The 19714-nt window shown below is 45.4% G+C and overlaps 1 protein-coding gene and 1 long non-coding RNA gene across 2 annotated transcripts in view; one reads left to right on the top strand and one right to left on the bottom strand.

Moving 5' to 3' along the window:
• Positions 1–19714, top strand: part of LOC140720935 (uncharacterized) — a 45550-nt gene that overhangs the window by 19372 nt on the left and 6464 nt on the right. Inside the window, exon 3 of the mRNA XM_073035787.1 lies at positions 11325–11492. The gene's annotated coding sequence lies outside the window, so the exon portion shown is untranslated. The remainder of the gene's footprint in view (positions 1–11324; positions 11493–19714) is intronic.
• Positions 6412–7867, bottom strand: LOC140720943 (uncharacterized). Its single transcript, XR_012097286.1, has 3 exons — positions 7627–7867; positions 7181–7246; positions 6412–6798 (listed from the first exon to the last, which is right to left on the bottom strand). It is a non-coding gene; the product is annotated as an uncharacterized lncRNA (long non-coding RNA).

The raw sequence follows: 19714 nt of genomic DNA on the forward strand, positions 1-19714 counted from the left end.
AATCTACAGCAACTGTTCTCTCATTTTAACACTGTGGAACCTGTAGAACAGACAGACGGACAGACGTACTTTATTTATCCTGAGGGAAATTGAGTTTCGTTACAGCCGCACCAACCAAAAATAGTGTAGAAATATAGCAATATAAAACCATCAATAATTAAATAATAATAAGTTTATCTTTGCAAGTGGAAATAAGTCCAGGACCAGCCTATTGGCTCAGGGTGTCTGACACTCCGAGGGAAGATTAGAAAAGTTTGATGGCCACAGGCAGGAATGACTTCCTGTGATGCTCAGTGTTACATCTCGGTGAAATGAGTCTCTGGCTGAATGTACTCCTGTGCCTAACCAGTACATTATGGAGCGGATGGGAGTCATTGTCCAAGATGGCATGCAACTTGGACAGCATCCTCTTTTCAGACACCACCGCCAGAGAGTGCAGTTACACCCCCAGAACATCACTGGCATAACAAATGAGTTTGTTGATTCTGTTGGTGTCTGCTACCCTCAGCCTGCTGCCCCAGCACACAACAGCAAACATGATAGCACTAGTCACCACAGCCTCGTAGAACATCCTCAGCATTGTCTGGTAGATGTCAAAGGACCTCAGTATCCTCAGGAAATAGAGACGGCTCTGACCCTTCTTGTAAACAGCCTGAGTGTTCTTTGACCAGTCCAGTTTATTGTCAATTTGTATGCCCAGGTATTTGTAATCTTCCACCATGTCCACACTGACCCCTTGGATGGAAACAGGGGTCACCGGTGCCTTAGCCTTCCTCAGGTCCACCACCAGCTCCTTAGTCTTTTTCACATTAAGCTGCAGATGATTCTGCTCGTACCATGTGACAAAGATTTCCACCATAGCTCTGTACTCGGCCTTATCTCCCTTGCTGTTTGACATAACAGTCTTCTCTCGACATTTACCCTGAATTACAAATATCTCTCTCATCACCTATTTTGTGGATGAACTGAACTTTCATACTTTACCATCTGAAGACTCCAAGTCTTGTTTCCCCCGAGCTCAATAGTTTGGGAGTTATATTTACACACATACATACACATAACACTGTTAATTGTTGTTTAACTTGCCTAAGTTACTATATTATAAGTGGATATAATTAGCATTGTGGTTTTCACATCAAAAACAGACTCCAGTAGTAGTCTATTGCTGCTGGTTCGTTTCTGAAGCATTACGGTTCATAACAAAATGGGGCCTGCATCTGGGATATGATCAAATTTGAGGATTGATTAATTATCGATTTCATTGGGGAAATCTCTTTTGATTTATTTCTGTGCAGAAAATTTGTTGATCGATGTCAGGAAGCGCCAACCTCTGAGGTATTAGAGGACGCCAGAAGGGTTGAGTTGTTGAGTATTGCTGAAAGGTTACATCTTGCTAAGGTGAAATTGACAATGAGGAGGGCACAGATGCAGAGGATAATAGCTGAACATTATGTTTCTGAGAGTGTGTTTAAAGTGGAGGAGTTGGAGGTGTTTCCTGAAAGTAAACAAGTGAGCTTGAGCTCCAGTACAAGTGAGAAAAATTAAAGATGGAGGCTGCGGAAAGGCAGAGGCAGTTTGAGGCTAGAGAGGCAGAAAAACAGACAGAAAATTGTCTCATAAAGTATAACAAAGGGGAAGGCTCAGCAAGCCTATTCTGCTTTGACAGTTGATGAAGCAGCTGATTATTTATACTGCACCAATCAGCACCACTGGGCTATAAACGTGCAGGAGCAGTGTGTGGTTCACTGCTTTGCTCAAAGACACTCACGCTGCCTTGGCTGAGGCTCGAAATCATGACCTTCAGATCGCTAGTTCAACACCTTAACCAGCTGGTCATGCACCACACATTATGACCTAGTGAAACAGGCTGTGCTCAGAGCTTATGAGTTGGTCCCAGAAGCATACAGGCAAAAGTTTAGACATTTGTAGAAATCTGTGAACCAGACGTATATGGAATTTGCTTATGAGAAATTTGTGTGTATTTCCTGCTGGTGCACATATAAAAATGTAAATGATGATTTTAACAGCTTGAAAGAGTTGGTTTTAATTGAAGAATTCAAAAAGTGTGTCTCTGATGACATAAAGATGTATTTAGATGGAAATGATGCTGCCACTATGCAGGAGTCTGCTAGATTAGCAGATCAGTTTGCTTTAACTCATAAGGTTATGTTTACCCTGAATAAGAGTTTCGAAAAGAGTAGCAGGGATAACCAGGGTAAACCAGAAATTAATGCTGGGATTTGTCAAACTTGTCAAGTTGTGGCTAAACCTAATCAGGTCATCCCAGTGGCCCCACTGCTAACTATTATGTGTACTGCATTCAGATTCCCAGAGGCAATGCCTCTCAGAAATATTAAAGCTAAAAATGTGTCGAAGGCTCTTACCGAGTTTTTTTTTACTTTATTCGATTTGCCTCAAGAAATCCAGTCTGATCGAGGAAGTAATTTTACATCTGGGTTATTCCAGCAGGTAGTTTATGAACTGGGAGCAAAACAAATTACATCATCTACATACCATCCGGAATCACAAGGGGCTTTAGAAAAATTTCACTCTACGCTCAAGACATGAAATGATCAAGACATACTGTGTTGAAAATGGAAACGACTAGGATGAAGGAATACATTTGCTTTTGTTCGCAGTAAGAGAGTCGGTTCAGGAATCATTGGGCTTTACTCCATTTGAACTCGTATTTGGTCGCAGAGTGAGGTGACCTTTGACCTTGTAAAAGGAGCGGTGGATTGCTGGGGATGTACATGTTAACTTGTTAGACTATGTTTTAAAGTTCAAAAATAAACTACACCAATTCTGTAGTCTAGCGAAACAAAACTTAAAGACTTCTCAAAACAAAATGAAGTGTTGATTTGATAAGCAAGGTTGCGAAAGAAAATACCAGGTGGGGGATAAGGTGCTTGCCTTATGTTGACGAATCCACTTCAGGTGAAATTCAATAGACCGTATGAAATAGTCTCTCAATTTAATGATGTGAATTATGTTATTACAACACACGACCGACATAAACTAACACAGCTGGTACACATAAATATGATAAAGCCTTATTTTGACAATCAGGCACCATCTGTGAGTGTTGTTGTCAAAATATATGAATCTGGCAACCCTGAGAATGAAACAATTGACTCGTCTGAGACTTTTCACAAGCCAAACATGGTCCCAGTTAGACTAATGAACTCCGATGTTCCAGAAAACATTGATAACAAGTTGTCTCATCTGCAGCCAAAGCAACAACAACAGCTGAAGGAATTAATTCTGAAGTTTAAAGATTTATTTCCCGATGTTCCCAGGCTAATCACGGTCTCAGTACATGATGCAGATATTGGTCAAGCCAAACCGATTAAACAACACCCATATCGCATGAACGTAGAAAATGTAAATTGGCTGAGCAATTGTTGTAAGTGTGGAAACAGATTCAGTAGGTCTCAGAGGCACTGATTATGGGAAGGTAAATGCAGTAACAAAAACAGATGCCTATGCTATCCCTAGGGCGGATGATTGCATCGATAAGGTTGGAATAGCTAATTTCTTACAAAGATTGATCTGTTGACAGGGTATTGGTGTGTTCCATTGACGGACAGAGGTAGAGAAAGTTCTGCATTTGTGACACCATCTGGGTTGTATGAATACAATGTTTTGCCTTTTGGAAAGAAAAATGCTCCAGGAACATTCCAGAGAATGATTGATTTTGAAATTCGAGGGTTAGAACACACAGATGCCTATATTGATGACTTAGTCACAGGGAATGACACTTGGGAAGAGCATATCTCTGCAGTAGAGAAGCTGTTTGACAGGCTTTCCCAGGCCAGCCTTACAGTTAACTTGGCTAAGAGTGAATATGGCCATGCCTCTGTGACCTGTCTTGGCTATGTTGTAGGTCAAGGCAAGTTGGCTCCTGTTCAGGCAAAAGTCCAGGCAATTTCTCAAGTTCCTATTCTGACTGCTAAGAAGGCTCTTAGAAGATTTCTGGGAATGGATGGATATTATCGTAAGTTCTGTAAGAACTTTGCTGCTATTGCTCTTCCTCTGATTAATCTCCTGAAGAAGGGTGAAAAGTTTGTTTGGACTGAACCTTGTCAGGAGGCATTTGATCGATTGTTATCAGTATTTGAGATTAGGCCAATCAATGTAGTATTCTGAGCAAATTTAATTAGCAGATTGGAGCTGTGGGTGGCAACATAAGTCATGGGTGCACAGAAAGTAAATGACAGGGCAAAAGAGACAACCCTGTGGGTTATGTGTCCTGAGGGTCAGCGAGACAGAGGAGATGGAGCCCACTCTTACCACCTGCCGGCGATCTGACAGGAAGTCCAGGATCCAGCTACACAAGGCAGGGTGAAGGCCGCGGTCTCTGAGCTCCTTGTCGATACTTCATGCCTTTGTATGGCTACTGCTCTGCCCATGACTGCAAGGAACTGCAGAGAACTTTGGAGAGCAGAGAACATCAGAGAAACAAGCCTCCACTCCATGGACTCTCCCTACACTTCCCCTCCCTCGGAAAAGCAGGCTATGTACTCAAAGATCCTCACAACCTGGACATTCTTGCTGCAAACCCGCTGCCACATTGGCAGAGAGATACAAAAGCCTTAAAGGTGTACCTGGTGTACAACCAGGCTGAAGGATGGCTTCCTGTCTGCAGTTATAAGCCAAATGAAAGATAAAATAGACTCGGCCTCACAATGCAACGCGACGTGACCCTGCACCATATGTCTATCTGCACTGCACTTTCTCTGCAGCCATAATGCTTTGTTACAGTTATTTTTTTGTTGTATATGAGCTCAATAAACTGTGTAATGTATCGATCTGTGTGGATGGTACATCAGGCAAGATTTTCACTGTAGCTCAGTACGTTATGAGAATAAACAAATTCCCCACTTTAATTGTGTGGAAATATTAGACAGACTGAGCTTCTGCTCCGGAACCACAGAAGGAAACTGACCTGTTGTCATTTCTGTGGAAAGCAAATATATGGAAGATGCTTCAATCTCACATTACGATCTGTGGTAACTGGGATCAGGTGACCGGTGGTGGGTCTCCCATATTAATATCAGAATCAAGTTTAATAGCACCGGAATATGCCATGAAATTCGTTGTCTCTGCGGTAGCAGTAGAACCTAATTCTTAACAAAAGATTTTAACAATTGTGATTTAAAATAAGTATATATATAGTACAAAAATAGAAAAAAAATGTAATAAACTATTCTAATTGTGTGGAACTATTTGATCCGGATCTCACTGCGTTGTCTGAAGGGGACAAAGGTGAAGCTACACGGACACGTAGAGCAGTGACCCGCAAATGCTGCAGATCTGCAGAAAAACGTGAACAGGAAACGGGATCAGGTGACGGGTGGAGGGACTCCGACCTGAACCGATGACTCTGCTCCTCTCCCCTCACACACTGCCCGACCCATCCGCCGCATTCCCCACGTTATTCCATATTTACACCAGATACATGTCTACTTTTCCACACCATATCTACCCCGATCCCTTTCCCTCCACCCCCAGGTCACAGAGTCACGGGCTCGATTCCCATTCCCTTTTTCAGAGACTGGGATCCCTGATTCAACCGGTAAAGATGCTTTGCATTTCGATGTGTTCACCTCTCAGTCCTCGACTCTCTAAATGACATTTAGAGTTATCACATTTGATCTTTCTTCAGGTTATGACCCCACCGCTCCAGGGATCAGTCAGGTGAATCTTCATTGCACTCTCTATAACAAATACTCTCTAACCTCTTTGTTCATCCTCTATGGAATTAATTTCCATCTTCTGCAGCCCCGTGTTGCCCCCACCACTCACCTCCCACCCTTGTCACTATTTTCACCTTCCACCTCCCCCCTCACCTGGATCCACCTCTCACTCCCAAGCTCTTGCCCCATCCCCACCCCTCACCTCTTTTCTCTGACTATTTCCCGTCCACTCTCAGTCCAGAGGGAGGGTCTCGGCGCGAAATGTTGACGGTCCATTTCCCTCCACAGATGCTGTCCGACCCACTGAGTTCCTCCGGCAGTTTGTTCTTTGGTCTGTATAACCCGTGTTAATATGGGGAGCGGGATTTTACACCATATTGCAGGGCTAGGGTTAATGGACTTTTCGGTGAGACAAAAACATTAATCACGGAATCCAGTGTTGTGAGATGTAAAGTCCCCTGTTATGTGTCCGGCTGTGCCGTGTTAGTGGAATGGGCAGCGTGGTGTTTGTCTCGATTCGGGTCACAACACCAGAATTGCCAGCGGGGTCCACACACATTGTATTAGTCAACAGAAAACCTCTCGTCCCTGCAGTCTTTGTCTCCTGGTAAACTCAACACCCTGACAGTATGGACCATAGATACCCCTTCCTCTCAGAGTCAGGGAATCACTCAGACAGCTGATCGCTGAGAGGAATTATATTTATTGGTCATTAAAGTTCGCCCAGATTCGTTTGGACGGATTTGATGTGGAGTTCGGGGTGTCACAGTGAAAGGGCCGGACGGCCGAACTCTCTCCGTTGTCCAAACATCCTTCCAGGTGAGGCGACACTTCACCTGTGAATCTTCCGGGGTCGCCCATTGTGTCCGCTGCTCCCGATGCGGTCGCCTCGACACTGGTGACACCGGCTCCTCCGCAGTTGTGTCGGGTAGGAATGTTTTATAACGGGTGTCGATATTTTTCTACCCTTTTGTGCGGGAGTGGTGGGTTTTGGGGGTTGATGATCGGGATGCCGTCCTTTTTGATGCGGGGGGTGTGGAGGGAGTTTCATTTTTTTTCTCTCTGAACGACTTTCATGCTTTCTTTGTTTCGTGCTTCTCTGGAGAAGAAAAAATCTCAGCGTTATTTATGAATACCTGCTTTGGTAATAAATTAACCTTTGAACTATCCACTCCGAGCGGGACTTCCCGATGTCCAAACATTTCAATTCCGATTCCCATTCCCGTTCCGACGTGTCATCCCATCCCTTGCCAAGTTGAGGCCACCCTCAGGGTGCAGGATCAGCAACTTATATTCCGTCTGGGTGCCCCCACCCAACCTGATGGCATGAATATCGATTTCCCCCTCCGGTGAACAAATTTACCTCACACCCCTCCCTCCCACTCCCTCTCATCCTCTCTGTCTTTGTACGTCCTCTCACCTGCTTATCACTTCATTCTGGGTCCACTGCTCCATACCTTTCTGAATATATTGAAGTGTACCTGTGAGTGTCGATACTCAAAATATCCTCTGACGTCAGGTGTTACATGGTTCGAACTTTGTACATCCTGTTCAGTGTTTAAATATATAAAAAGTTAAAGAAGCTTGAATCTTTACATAAATTATTATCGCAATATACGAATAGAAAATATTGTATTGTGGAAGTGGCAAATGTTAATGGGAGGAGAACAACCATTTGGGAGATTTGGAAATGCATTTCATCTCGTTCATTGCCTCACTAAATTACTCTTTTTCCTGTCAACACAAAGAGAAAAAGAGCCTCTTTTCAATCAACTACAGTTGGTGGAGCGAGGCCAAGGAGTTAATCAGCTACTAATGATATGAAATGACGTAAAACTAGCTTGTAGCCTAGAATTTTTTTTTTCCATTTGGCTTCCAAAACAAAACTAAATTTATCCAGGTGTAGAAGAGGATTTTGGATGATTACCTTGAATATTTCATCAAAATCAGGCCGAAGATGAGCGAGCAGTGAATTTTTGTTTCATTATTTTCGACTCTTAAACATAGGTTTCGATGCTCATTCCGTGCTTAATATAGCTCCTTCCTGGTATCCAATGGTACAAATTGGAAAGAGCGGAAAAATGCTCGCATTTGTGTACAGGTATTCCCCAGCTTCCTTGGATAACGGGTCGAGTGAGAAGGAATTTCACAAGTACCTAAATTAAAAACAGTCACAGCTCCAGGATTTCACCAAAAACGATCAAATATCCTAATGTTATTAGTGGTATTTTTCCCCACCAGCCAACAACCCCGCTTCCGTAAAATTCCCTCTATTTAATATCCGGGGTTGTTAAATTCCGTGCTTGTTTATTTTGACTTTTTTACAGAGGTGTCGGCGCGGCGCTCCGGTGAGCTTTGCTAGCACTGCACCCCTGAATGTATGAGACAGTACAGTGTTAAATGCAAAATCCTGAACAGTGTCGATGATCAGAGGGATCTTAGACTCCAAGTTCATCGCTCCCTGAAAGAGACTGCACAGATTGATCGGGTGGTTAAGAAGACAAATGGCACGGTTGTCTTTATTAGTTGAAGCACTGAGTTCAAAAGTCATGAAGTTGTGTTGCAGCTTTGTAAAACTAGATAGACCACATCTGGAGTGTTTCATACAGTTCTGGTCGCTCCCATTCTCGGAAGGATGTCGGGGCTTTGGAGAGGGCGCAGAAGAGGTTTACCAGGACACTGCCTGGATTAGAGAGCATGAGCTATAACGGGAGGCTGGACAAACTTGTGTTGTTTTCTCCAGAACGGCGCAGGCTGGGGTGAGGCTGGATGGATGTTGATCAGATTACGAGAGGAATAGATAGAGTGGACAGAGGGTATGTTTTTTCCTGGGGGTTTGAAATGTCTGACACATTTAAGGTGAGAGGAGATGTGAGGCGCATCTGTTTATTTCCACAGAATGCTGGGAAGCTGGAGTCTATGCCTGGGGTGTTATACCCCACCGGTCACGTGATCCCATTTGCCCCTCCCATTTAACCGCAGATGTAACAATCTCTTTGTGCATGTTCACAATCTCCAGGTGGGTGGTCACGCATCCTCCATGTTGTGTTGGGAAATCTGATGTTGGCCACTGAGTCCCGTCAACTTCCCCCGAACTCGCCTCGCTTCCTGAGGCTCCTCATATTTGTCCTGGAGCTTTATGGCGGTTGTGTCTTCTCCCGGACTGGGGTGGGTGAGAAAGGAGAACGTCCCAGATTGTGGGGATCTTTGATTTCACTGCCTGCTTTACCGAGGGACTGGGAAGTCTCGGGGGGAAGATGGTTTCTGTGATGTGCTGATCTGGATCCAAAGGTCTTACCAGTTCCTCGCAGTCACGGGCAGAGTAGTTACCATGCAAAGCATGAAGTGTCCGGATGCGAAACTTTCTACGGTGTGTTGATAAAAATTTTGGTGAGGGTCAAAGTATATCTGGCAAAGTTCTTGTTATTTTTGCTAATTCTGTCATTTTAGAATCTTTTATACAATAGTATGTACTATTCATTCAGTACCTATGTGTTGCTGGAGGACCATCAGTGATTGTCCTTGATCCCTTCTCCCACCTGGTTCCATCTGCTCATCTTGTTCAACCTCTGTCCAGTCTCCTCACACCACCCAACCCCGCTTCAGTGATATACATCAACCATCTGGGTCATCCTCAGTCCACCTTGTATCCCACCTCCTCAATGTTATATATCAGCAAACTTTCTTCCAACCCTTGTCTTCATTGTGAAGTGTTCTTTTGTACCTTTGGCCTCGCTGAGTCATTTCCAGAATCGGTTATTGTTAGCTGGAATGCCAGAGGGTCATCAGGTCCCAGTTGTGTTGTGCATTGGTGTGGAGGTGCTAGTTTATGAACAGTGACGGGCTGACACACTGCAGCATTTTACTGGCAGCAAAGAGTACTGGGAGAGTTGGTGCTTGGGCTCTAATCCTGTGATTGGCATTCCAGGCAAATGAAACTGCTGGTGTTTTGGCTTTGACTTTGGTTTGAGCTTCTACAGAAGGGGCTGGATGCTCGTCCTGCAATGAAGCAGAAATTTCGAGCAGCTGGACATTGTTTGTGGTGAAATCCTAGATTGCACTACCCAGTGTAAGATGTGGGGACGATGTGTCAGACTCTCGGGGTCGGTGAGTGGCAGGTTCAGCTGTGTGAGTCTGTGAGGTTGGGTCCTGGGAGATCACGGTTTTTGATCCAGGTAAAGTGGACCCGGGATTGAGCTGCTTGGGCTTGTGAGGTGTTGATCGAGTATTTCTGGTCTGGGATCAGATGTTTGTTTCTGGAGTTCCTTTGGAAGCAATGACTCCCTATCTGAGGAGAGCATGAGTTCCCATTCCATCCCTCACAGGAAGAGGCTGTGAGTAAATGGGCTGTTCCGTGTTTACAACAGTAGAAATAGACCCTGAGTTTGGTGTTCAAACTGTGTTTGGAAATCCCCCCCCCCCTTACTGTCACACAGTGGAAATCAGGCAGCTGTGCTAAAGATCTGCACTAAAAACTGAAAATATTTGAAGTCATTCTGATGAAATGTTATTAATTGAATTGTATTGTAAGCTGTTCCTTACTTGCTGAGTGTTTCTGGTAATTCCAGTTTCTTTTTATTTCTTGGTTTATATTTCATGAAATGGACCTGTCTTAACCTGGAAATGAAATTGGCTGTGATAGTTTGTAGGCCTCTGTTAGACTCTGCAAGTCTGCCCTCTCCACGCCACCGATGTTGTCCAAGGGAATGCCATTAGGACCCATACAGCTTGGCACCGGTGTCGTCACTCAAGGACACACAGGCAACCTCTGCCAAGGCTCGAACTAGCAACCTTCAGATCTCTAGACAAAAGCCTTAACCACTTGGCCACGTGCCAACACATGTGATAGTAGAACAGTAAAGAAAGCACAACGTTTCCCTTTAAATTATCCTGGTACCAATTTGTCCGTTATTCCTGGAAATGTGTTCAGTAGAGTTGTTGCTAACAAGCTTTACATAAATAATCTCAGGAATGATCGGTGTTATGCATGAGGAGCATTTGATGGTTCTGGACCTGTGCTCGATGGAGTTCAGAGGGACGGTGGGGGTGGTGGAGGATGTATGGTTAAGTAAACCTACCAAATGCAGAAAAGCCTGGATACAGTCGACATGGAGAGGATGTTTCCATTAGACTGAGAGTCTGTGATCTGACAGAGTCTCAGAATAAAGATGCTTCCCCTTAAAACTCAGATGAAAAAAAAAATTTGGCCAAAAGATGTCTGATCTGTGGAATTTGTTGCCACAGAGGTTGGCTGAGGCTGCGATTTGGGTATATTTATGACAGAGATTAATATATTCATGATTGCTAAGTAGCTTCAGGGTTACAGGAGGAAGACAGGAATATGGTGTTGGAATAAAAATCAGCCGTGGTTGAGTGGTGGGTTGAGTAGATCGAATCATCTAATTCTGTTCCTGTGTCTTATGTCTTACCGTGACTGAATGATGGCTCCTTCTTATCCCATATCATTCTGTGACATGTGAGGGACAATAAAAGATTGTTCACTGAGATCATTAAATCTGCCTTCAACGTTTAAATTTCAGTGAGTTTTGTTCTTAGTAACATTAAGCAGAAATGTTTAGTTCTCCTTTTCATTATTAATGTGCTTCATTGTCTCTCTGGTTAAAGTTAGACCTGTGGTGAGAGATTTATTTGAAGAAATACCCCAACTGGAGGCAAACCACGACTGAAGACGAGGGAACAGCAACAAGTGAACCAGCACGAGGACTGAGAGCTTCAACTGGAGAGAACCCATCTGACTCAGAGATTCCAGTGATTCAGTCGGGAGAAAGTTTGGTGAGTCTCATTTACTCAAACACTGGTCCTTTAGACATTACATACCTGTACAAAGGAAGGTAGGAAATAGTTGGAGTGAGACCGAATGTGCCCAGAAGTACCAGTTATGCCTCTGTCAGACCCAGTTGCAATCACTCCAGGTCTGGTAATGTGCTTCCAGCAGCCCAGCCCTTTGAAACCACTCCCATTCCCTCACAGTGGTTACTCAGTTCAAGATCTTGCATCCTCTGATGTAGCTTTTGGTCAGTTCTGAGTGGGGAGAGGGAAAGAGAGGGGAGTATTTATGCTGACTGTCTTTCAAAAACAGTATTTGTTTGAACTTGCTGCAAACTCTCTACCCATACCCTGTACTTTCTCAAGTACATAGATGACAAGTAGCAATGGGCGTAACCCCAGAAAACGTCACTAAGCACGGGACTTGAGTCCAAGAAACAGCCTCTCACCATCACCCTGTGCCTCCTACCACCCAGCCATTCCCAGACTCTGGGACTCTGTAACAAACTCAATGTTAACAGGAAGATTAGTCAGTGATTAAGATGAAGAGAGACTTGTGGCCTCCTGAAAGGACACGTGAGCTGAACTGTCTGATCCTGTGGACCACATCCACCCTCTTTGACAACGTAATTTACCCCTTGCCCATCCACCCAGGTCATGTTGCATCTGATAACCCACAGTACCCCAACCACCCTCCGTCCTGCCAGTGCCCCCACACCCTTCTAACCATTCACCCTACACCAACTTCACCCATGTCCACCCTCCCAGCTTGGGGAACCAGAGCAAACTGATCACGCGATCCTGACTCAGTGCAAAACTAAAACCAGGGATGAAAGACTGGAGAGCCCAGAGCCTCCAGCTGTCCGGCTCGGTCCCGGCCCTTTCCCACTGTAACCGGCCCTTGATTTACACAAACCCGAGATCAACACCCTCCTCACCGCCATCTGAACAGGAGAAACACCCGTATCAGCTGGGGTGACCTGCAGTTTGTCCCCGTATGTGTAAAAACTCCCCGCTGTCAGATATGGAGACCAGAATCGTATGCGGTAAAACCATATAACAATTACAGCATGGAAACGGGCCATCTTGGCCCTTCTAGCCGGTGCTGAACGCTTACTCTCACCTAATCCCACTTACCTGCACTCTGCCCATAACCCTCCATTCCTTTCCTGTACATATACCTATCCAATTTTTTTTAAATGACAAAATCGAACCTGTCTCTACCACTTCCACTGGAAGCTCGTTCCACACAGTTACCACTCTCTGAGTAAAGAAGTTACCCCTCGTGTTACCCCCTAAACTTTTGCCCCTTAACTCTCAACACATGTCCTCTTGTTTGAATCTCCCCTACTCTCAATGGAAAAAGCCTAACCATGTCAACTCTGTCTATCCCGTCATAATTTTAAATACCTCTATCAAGTCCTCCCTGAACCTTCTACAGTCCAAATAATGAAGACCTAACTTGTTCAACCTTTCTCTGTAACTTGGGTGCTGAAACCCAGGTAACATTCTGGTAAATCTCCTCTGTACTCTATTGACATCTTTCCTATAATTCAGTAACCAGAACTGTATACAATACTCCAAATCTGGCCTCGCTAATGTCTTCTACAATTTTAACATCACATCCCAACTCCAATACTCAATGCTCTGATTTATAAAGGCCAGCATACCAAAAGCTTTCTTCACCACATGAGATTCCACCTTCAGGGAAATATGCACCATTATTCCTAGATTTCCTCACACTGTCTACAAGCTTTCTCTATTTGTGAACTAACCTCTTCTCTCCTAGTCTCTTCAATTTGATTCCCACCCCCACAACCATTCTAGTTTAAAGTCTCCCCAGTAGCCTTCACAGATCTCCCCATCAGGATATTGGTCCCCTTGGGTTTCAAGTGCAACCCGTCCTTTTTGTACAGGTCACTCCTGCCCCAAAAGAGGTCCCAATGATCCAGAAACTTGAATCCCTGCCCCTGCTCCAATCCCTCAGCCACACACTTATCCTCCACCTCATTCCATTACTACTGTCACTGCCGCGTGGCACAGGCAGTAATCCCGAGATTACTACCTTTGCGGACCTTCTTCTCAACTCCCTTCCTAACTCCCCATATTCTCCTTTCAGGACCTCTTCCCTTTTCCTACCTATGTCATTGGTACCTATATGTACCACGACCTCTAGCTCCTCAGCCTCCCACTTCAGGATATCATGGACGTGATCAGAAACATCCATGGCACCAGGGAGGCAAACTACCATCCGGGTCTCCTGACTGCGTACACAGAATCGCCTATCTGACTCCTTAACTATTGAGACCCCTATTGCTACTGCCTTCTTCTTCCTTTCCCTACCCTTCTGAGCTTCAGGGCCGGACTCTGTGCCGGAGGCACGGCCGCTGTTGCTTCCCCCAGGTAGGCTGTCTTCCCCCCCCAACAGTATTCAAACAGGTGTACTTATTGTCAAGGGGTACAGCCACTGGGGTACTCTCTAGTACCTGACTCTTCCCCTTCCCCCTCCTAACCATGACCCATCTGTCTGCCTCCCATGGCCCTGGTGTGACCACCTGCCTGTAACTCCTCTCCATCAACTCCTCGCTCTCCCTGACCAGACGAAGGTCATCGAGCTGCATCTCCAGTTCCCTGGCTCAGTCCCTCAGGAGCTGCAGCTCGGCGCACCTGGTGCAGATGTGAACATCCGGGAGGCTAGGAGACTCCGGGACCTCCCACATCCGACACCGAGAACAGCAAGCTGCCCTCACACTCATAATTCCCAGCATGGAACCGTAATCCCACAGTGGATTTGTCCGATGACTTGTGAACATATGTGATTAATGACCCTGCAACTGGGGACTGAATAATTAGTTCATCTAACAATTCAAATCATATACACCAATCTCCTTGCCTTTCTCACTCACCCCTAGCTACTTACCCCATTTCCCTCACCACACCCTCCTCACAGTTCCTCTTCCTCATAGGGCCTTCTACTTCAGCCCTCCCTTCTTGCTCCCTCTCAATCATCCTTGCTTCGTCCCCACCTCTCCCCTCCCGCTTCCCTCTTCTCTATCCACCTGTTACACTGCTACTCAACCAGTCTCCCACTCTCTTTCACCCCTTTCCTCACGCTCTGCTTCTCTATCACCACTCTCTCTACTCTATTAACAAATCGTACTCCCCTCTCGTCTCTCTTCATCTCTTCACTCTCTCATGCCTCTCTTCATTTCTCTCACACTCTCTCCCGTTCTCCCCTTCTATCCCCTCTGTTTCTCTTACTCTTCCATTCTCTCTTCCATCCCTCAATCGCTGTCCCTACCCCTATCACCCACCATCTCACTCGCCATCTCAGTCACCCTCTACCTTCCCATCTCCTCCTCTCTCACGCACCTTCTCACCTCACTCAATCTCATCTCTCTCACTCACTCACCTCCACCACTCTGCAACCTCCTCCATTTCCAGCTCTCTCCCTCTCTATCTATCTCTCTCCCTACATCCCACACTCCCCCTCTCTCAAACACTCTCCCTGCTGGCTCCCGTATCCCACATTGTCTTCCCCTCTTTTCTCTCCCTCTAAATCTACCACTCACCCCTCGCGTTCTCCCTCTTCGCTCACTGTCAGTCCCACTCCTCCTCCCTATCACACCCTGCGCTCTCCACCCCATCCCATACAGTGGTATGCAAATGGTTAGGCTCCACTGGTCAAACTTCCTGTTACTGTGAATAGTTAAGTGAGTAGAAGGTGAACTGGTCTCCAAAAGTCATAAAATTAAAGACAAAACATTCTTTTCAACATTTTAAGCAAGATTAGTGTATTATTAAAAACACAAAATGCTGGCAGAACACAGATGCCAGACAGCATCTATGGGAGGAGGTAGTGACAATGTTTCGGGCTGAAACCCTTCATCAGGAGTTTAGTGTATTATTTCTGTTTTGTACAATTTTAGAGTGGGGAAAAAAAGGAAAGGAGCACCAAGGAAAAGTCTGGGCACCCCAAGAGATTTGAGCTCTCAGTTAAATTTTACCAAGGTCTCAGACCTGAATTAGCTTGTTAGGACAATGGCTTGTTCACAGTCATCGTTAGGACAGGCCAGGTTATGCAAATCGCAAAGCTTTATAAATACCCTGACTCCACAAACCTTGTCCCAACAATCAGCAGCCATGGGCTACTCTAAGCGGCTGCCTAGCACTCTGAAAGTTAAAGTAATGGATGCCCACAAAGCAGGAGAAGGCTATAAGAAGATAGCAAAGCGTTTTCAGGTAGCCGGTTCCTCAGTTCGTAATGTAATTAAGAAATGGCAGTTAACTGGAACGGTGGAGGTCAAGTTGATGTCTGGAAGGCCAAGAAAACTTTCCAAGAGAACTGATCGTAGGGTTGCTAGAAAGGCAAACCAAAACCCCCATTTGACTGTAAAAAGACCTTCAGGAAGATTTAGCAGCCTCTGGAGTGGTGGTGCACTGTTCTACTGTGCAGCAACACCTGCACAAACATGACCTTCATGTAAGAGTCATCAGAAGAAAACCTTTCCTGCGTCCTCACCACAAAATTCAGCATCAGAGGTTTTTCTGACATTGAGGGAGAGGTTGTTTTCTTGACACCAGACAGATGTTGTTCAGAGCTCAGACAGAGTCAGCACCAAATGCTTGAGCATGGTGCGATGAATGTGTTGAGCTGTGGAAATCACAATGCAAGAAGCATCGTAGGAAAGCCAGATGAGCCCAGGGCATGGAATTGTGATATCGTAGGCATTACTGGGAATTGGTTGCACCCAACAGTCTGAGGGATGTAGGGGAACAAATTTGTAGAGAGTTCACAGACTACACCAAGAACCAATAGTTGATATAGTAAGTGATTTTAACTTTCCATATATTGACTGGGACTCCCATACTGTAAAAGGACTAGATGAGGTCGAGTTTGTCAAATGAGCCTTAATCAGTACGTAAAACGTCCAGCGTAGAAGTGTGCAATAAGCTGTTGGGAAACGATCCAGGGCTGGTGACAGAAATTAGTGTATGGGAACACTTTGTGTCTAGTGATCATAATGCCATGAGATTCCAAGAAAATATGGAAAAACAGAGGCCTGGACCTCTCTTGAGATTTTAAATTGGAGAAAGATCAATTTTATGGTATTTGCAAGGATTTGACAGGTGTGGACTGGGACAGGCTGTTTTCTGGCAAAGGAGTACTTGGTGAGTGGGAGTTCTTCAGAAGTGAAATTTTGAGGGTGTAGAGTTTGTATGTGCCTACCAAAATAAAAGGTGAAAGGTAACTGGTGCAGGGAACCTTTGTTTTCAAGAGATATCGAGGCCCTGGATATTTTGTTCCTCTAAATTCTTCAGGCTGTTGGGTGCTACCAAGACACATTAATGACTACAATATTATATTTCCACACCCTGAGCTCATCTGACTTTCTTTAGTTGTCCTCTCCTGGTTTCTAAAAGCTTATTTGTCCTCTCTTTGGCTTTTTTGTTGGTTTTGGGTTCTCATTTCAGCCACGGTTGAGTCCTCCTGCCTTTCCAATGCTTCCACTTCGTTGGGATGTAGTGATCACTCAGGTCCCGAGTTGCTCCCAGAAACTCCATCCATTGCTGCTCCATCGTCACTCCTACCAGATTCCCCTTCCAGTCAGGTTTGGCCAGCTTCTCTGTCACAGAAACGTGGAGAAGGTCAGAACAGAAACATGCCCACTCTGGACAAACAGAATGGTGACCTATACGGGACTCAAAATAGATGGGGGAGGTTTTAAATAGTTGTTTTGCATCCGTATTTGCTCAGGAGATGGACACAGAGTCGATAGAAGTGAGACAAATCAGCATCAACTTCATGGACCCTGTACAGATTACAGAGGTGGAGGTGTTTGCTGTCTTAAGGCAAATTATCATGGATCAATCCCCAGGGCCTGACAAGTTGTTCCCCAGGACCCTGCGGAAGACAAGTGCAGAAATTGTGGGGGCCCAAGCACAGATATTTAAATCATCCTTAGTGACAGGTGAGATACTGGAGGATTGGAGGACAGCCAAGGTTGTTCTGCTGTTCAAGAAAGGCTCTAAGGATAAATGAGAAAACTTTATGTTAGTGAGCTTGACATCAGTAGTGGGAAAGTTATTAGAACATATGTGCAGGAACCGGATATGTAAATATTTGGATAGATGTGGACAGATTAAGGATAGACAGCATGGTTTTGTGCATGGTAGGTCATGTCTAGCCAATCTTATAGAGTCTCTGGAGAAAGCTATCAGGAAAGTGGATGAAGGCAAGGCAGCTGATGTTTTCTACATGGGCCCACACTTGACAAAGTCACATATGGGAGGTTGGTTCAGTCACTCAGCATTCAAGATGAGACAGTCAATTGGATGAGGCAATGGTTTTGGGAAAGGTACACTGCAACCGGAGTTTCTCCGGTTAGCGGACGATTTCCCTCCGTGCCTCTCTGGCGTCGTGGGGGTACGCTGCAACCGGAGTTTCTCCGGTTAGCGGACGATTTCCCTCCGTGCCTCTCTGGCGTCGTGGGGGTTCGCTGCAACCGGAGTTTCTCCGGTTAGCGGACGATTTCCCTCCGTGCCTCTCTGGCGTCGTGGGGGTACGCTGCAACCGGAGTTTCTCCGGTTAGCGGACGATTTCCCTCCGTGCCTCTCTGGCGTCGTGGGGGTACGCTGCAACCGGAGTTTCTCCGGTTAGCGGACGATTTCCCTCCGTGCCTCTCTGGCGTCGTGGGGGTACGCTGCAACCGGAGTTTCTCCGGTTAGCGGACGATTTCCCTCCGTGCCTCTCTGGCGTCGTGGGGGTACGCTGCAACCGGAGTTTCTCCGGTTAGCGGACGATTTCCCTCCGTGCCTCTCTGGCGTCGTGGGGGTACGCTGCAACTGGAGTTTCTCCGGTTAGCGGACGATTTCCCTCCGTGCCTCTCTGGCGTCGTGGGGGTACGCTGCAACCGGAGTTTCTCCGGTTAGCGGACGATTTCCCTCCGTGCCTCTCTGGCGTCGTGGGGGTACGCTGCAACCGGAGTTTCTCCGGTTAGCGGACGATTTCCCTCCGTGCCTCTCTGGCGTCGTGGGGGTACGCTGCAACCGGAGTTTCTCCGGTTAGCGGACGATTTCCCTCCGTGCCTCTCTGGCGTCGTGGGGGTACGCTGCAACCGGAGTTTCTCCGGTTAGCGGACGATTTCCCTCCGTGCCTCTCTGGCGTCGTGGGGGTACGCTGCAACCGGAGTTTCTCCGGTTAGCGGACGATTTCCCTCCGTGCCTCTCTGGCGTCGTGGGGGTACGCTGCAACCGGAGTTTCTCCGGTTAGCGGACGATTTCCCTCCAAGCCTCTCTGGCGTCGTGGGCAACCGCGTACGAGGCAAGTTACAGCAGAGGTTCCAAAGAAATCAGCAGCCCGTAACCCGGCATGGATGGAAAGTGTGCAGGGGAGCCGGCTGGATTCAAATTCAGGTTCATCCTGAAGTCCGGCACTGTTACCACCAGCCAGATCCGGAGATTTTTTTCCAATATTTTTATTGATTGTGTGTATATATATAAACTATCAAAAATGATAAAATGGTACCAAATACCGTATATTAGAAACACACTTATAATCATGAATACCCTATATTCATGTAAATTGACTTAAATCATAATATTGAAATCTTCTAATTTTATCATTATACAAAAAAAATCTAATCCGCTACCAACAAAAAGCTGCTTGGTAAAAAAAAGAAAAAAAAAGAAAAACGTCCTTATCATTATAAAGAAATAGATGATAATATGAGCCAACAGCCGTACGTAACAACAAATCAAATGCTTTGAAAATAATTCAAAAATGGTCCCCATTATGTTTGAAAGTCTTTGATTCAGAAATTGAACACCAAATCTTTTCGAAATTTAAGCATGACGTAACATCACGTAGCCACTGATCAGGTATGTCCAAAATCATATCTTGCCCTCCAACAATACCAAATAAGGCAGTCAAAGGATTAGGCTTAAAATTAACTTTAAAAAGTGCAGAAAAGCTTTGAAATACTTCCTTTCAGTACTTTTGAAGACTCGGCCATATCCGAAACATAAGAATCAATGAAGCTAATCCATAGTTGCATCTGTCACAATAGGGAGACATATCCAAATAAAAATGAGAGAGCTTATCCTTAGTCATATGGGCCCTATGGACTACTTTAAATTGTGGGAGGGAATGGCAGGCATATAACGATGAAGTATTAACCAATTTATAAATTTCATTCCAGGTTCCTCAGAGATTGAAGTCTGCAAAT

The sequence above is a fragment of the Hemitrygon akajei genome, unplaced genomic scaffold, assembly GCF_048418815.1.
Source record: "Hemitrygon akajei unplaced genomic scaffold, sHemAka1.3 Scf000048, whole genome shotgun sequence".
NCBI lineage: Eukaryota > Metazoa > Chordata > Chondrichthyes > Myliobatiformes > Dasyatidae > Hemitrygon > Hemitrygon akajei.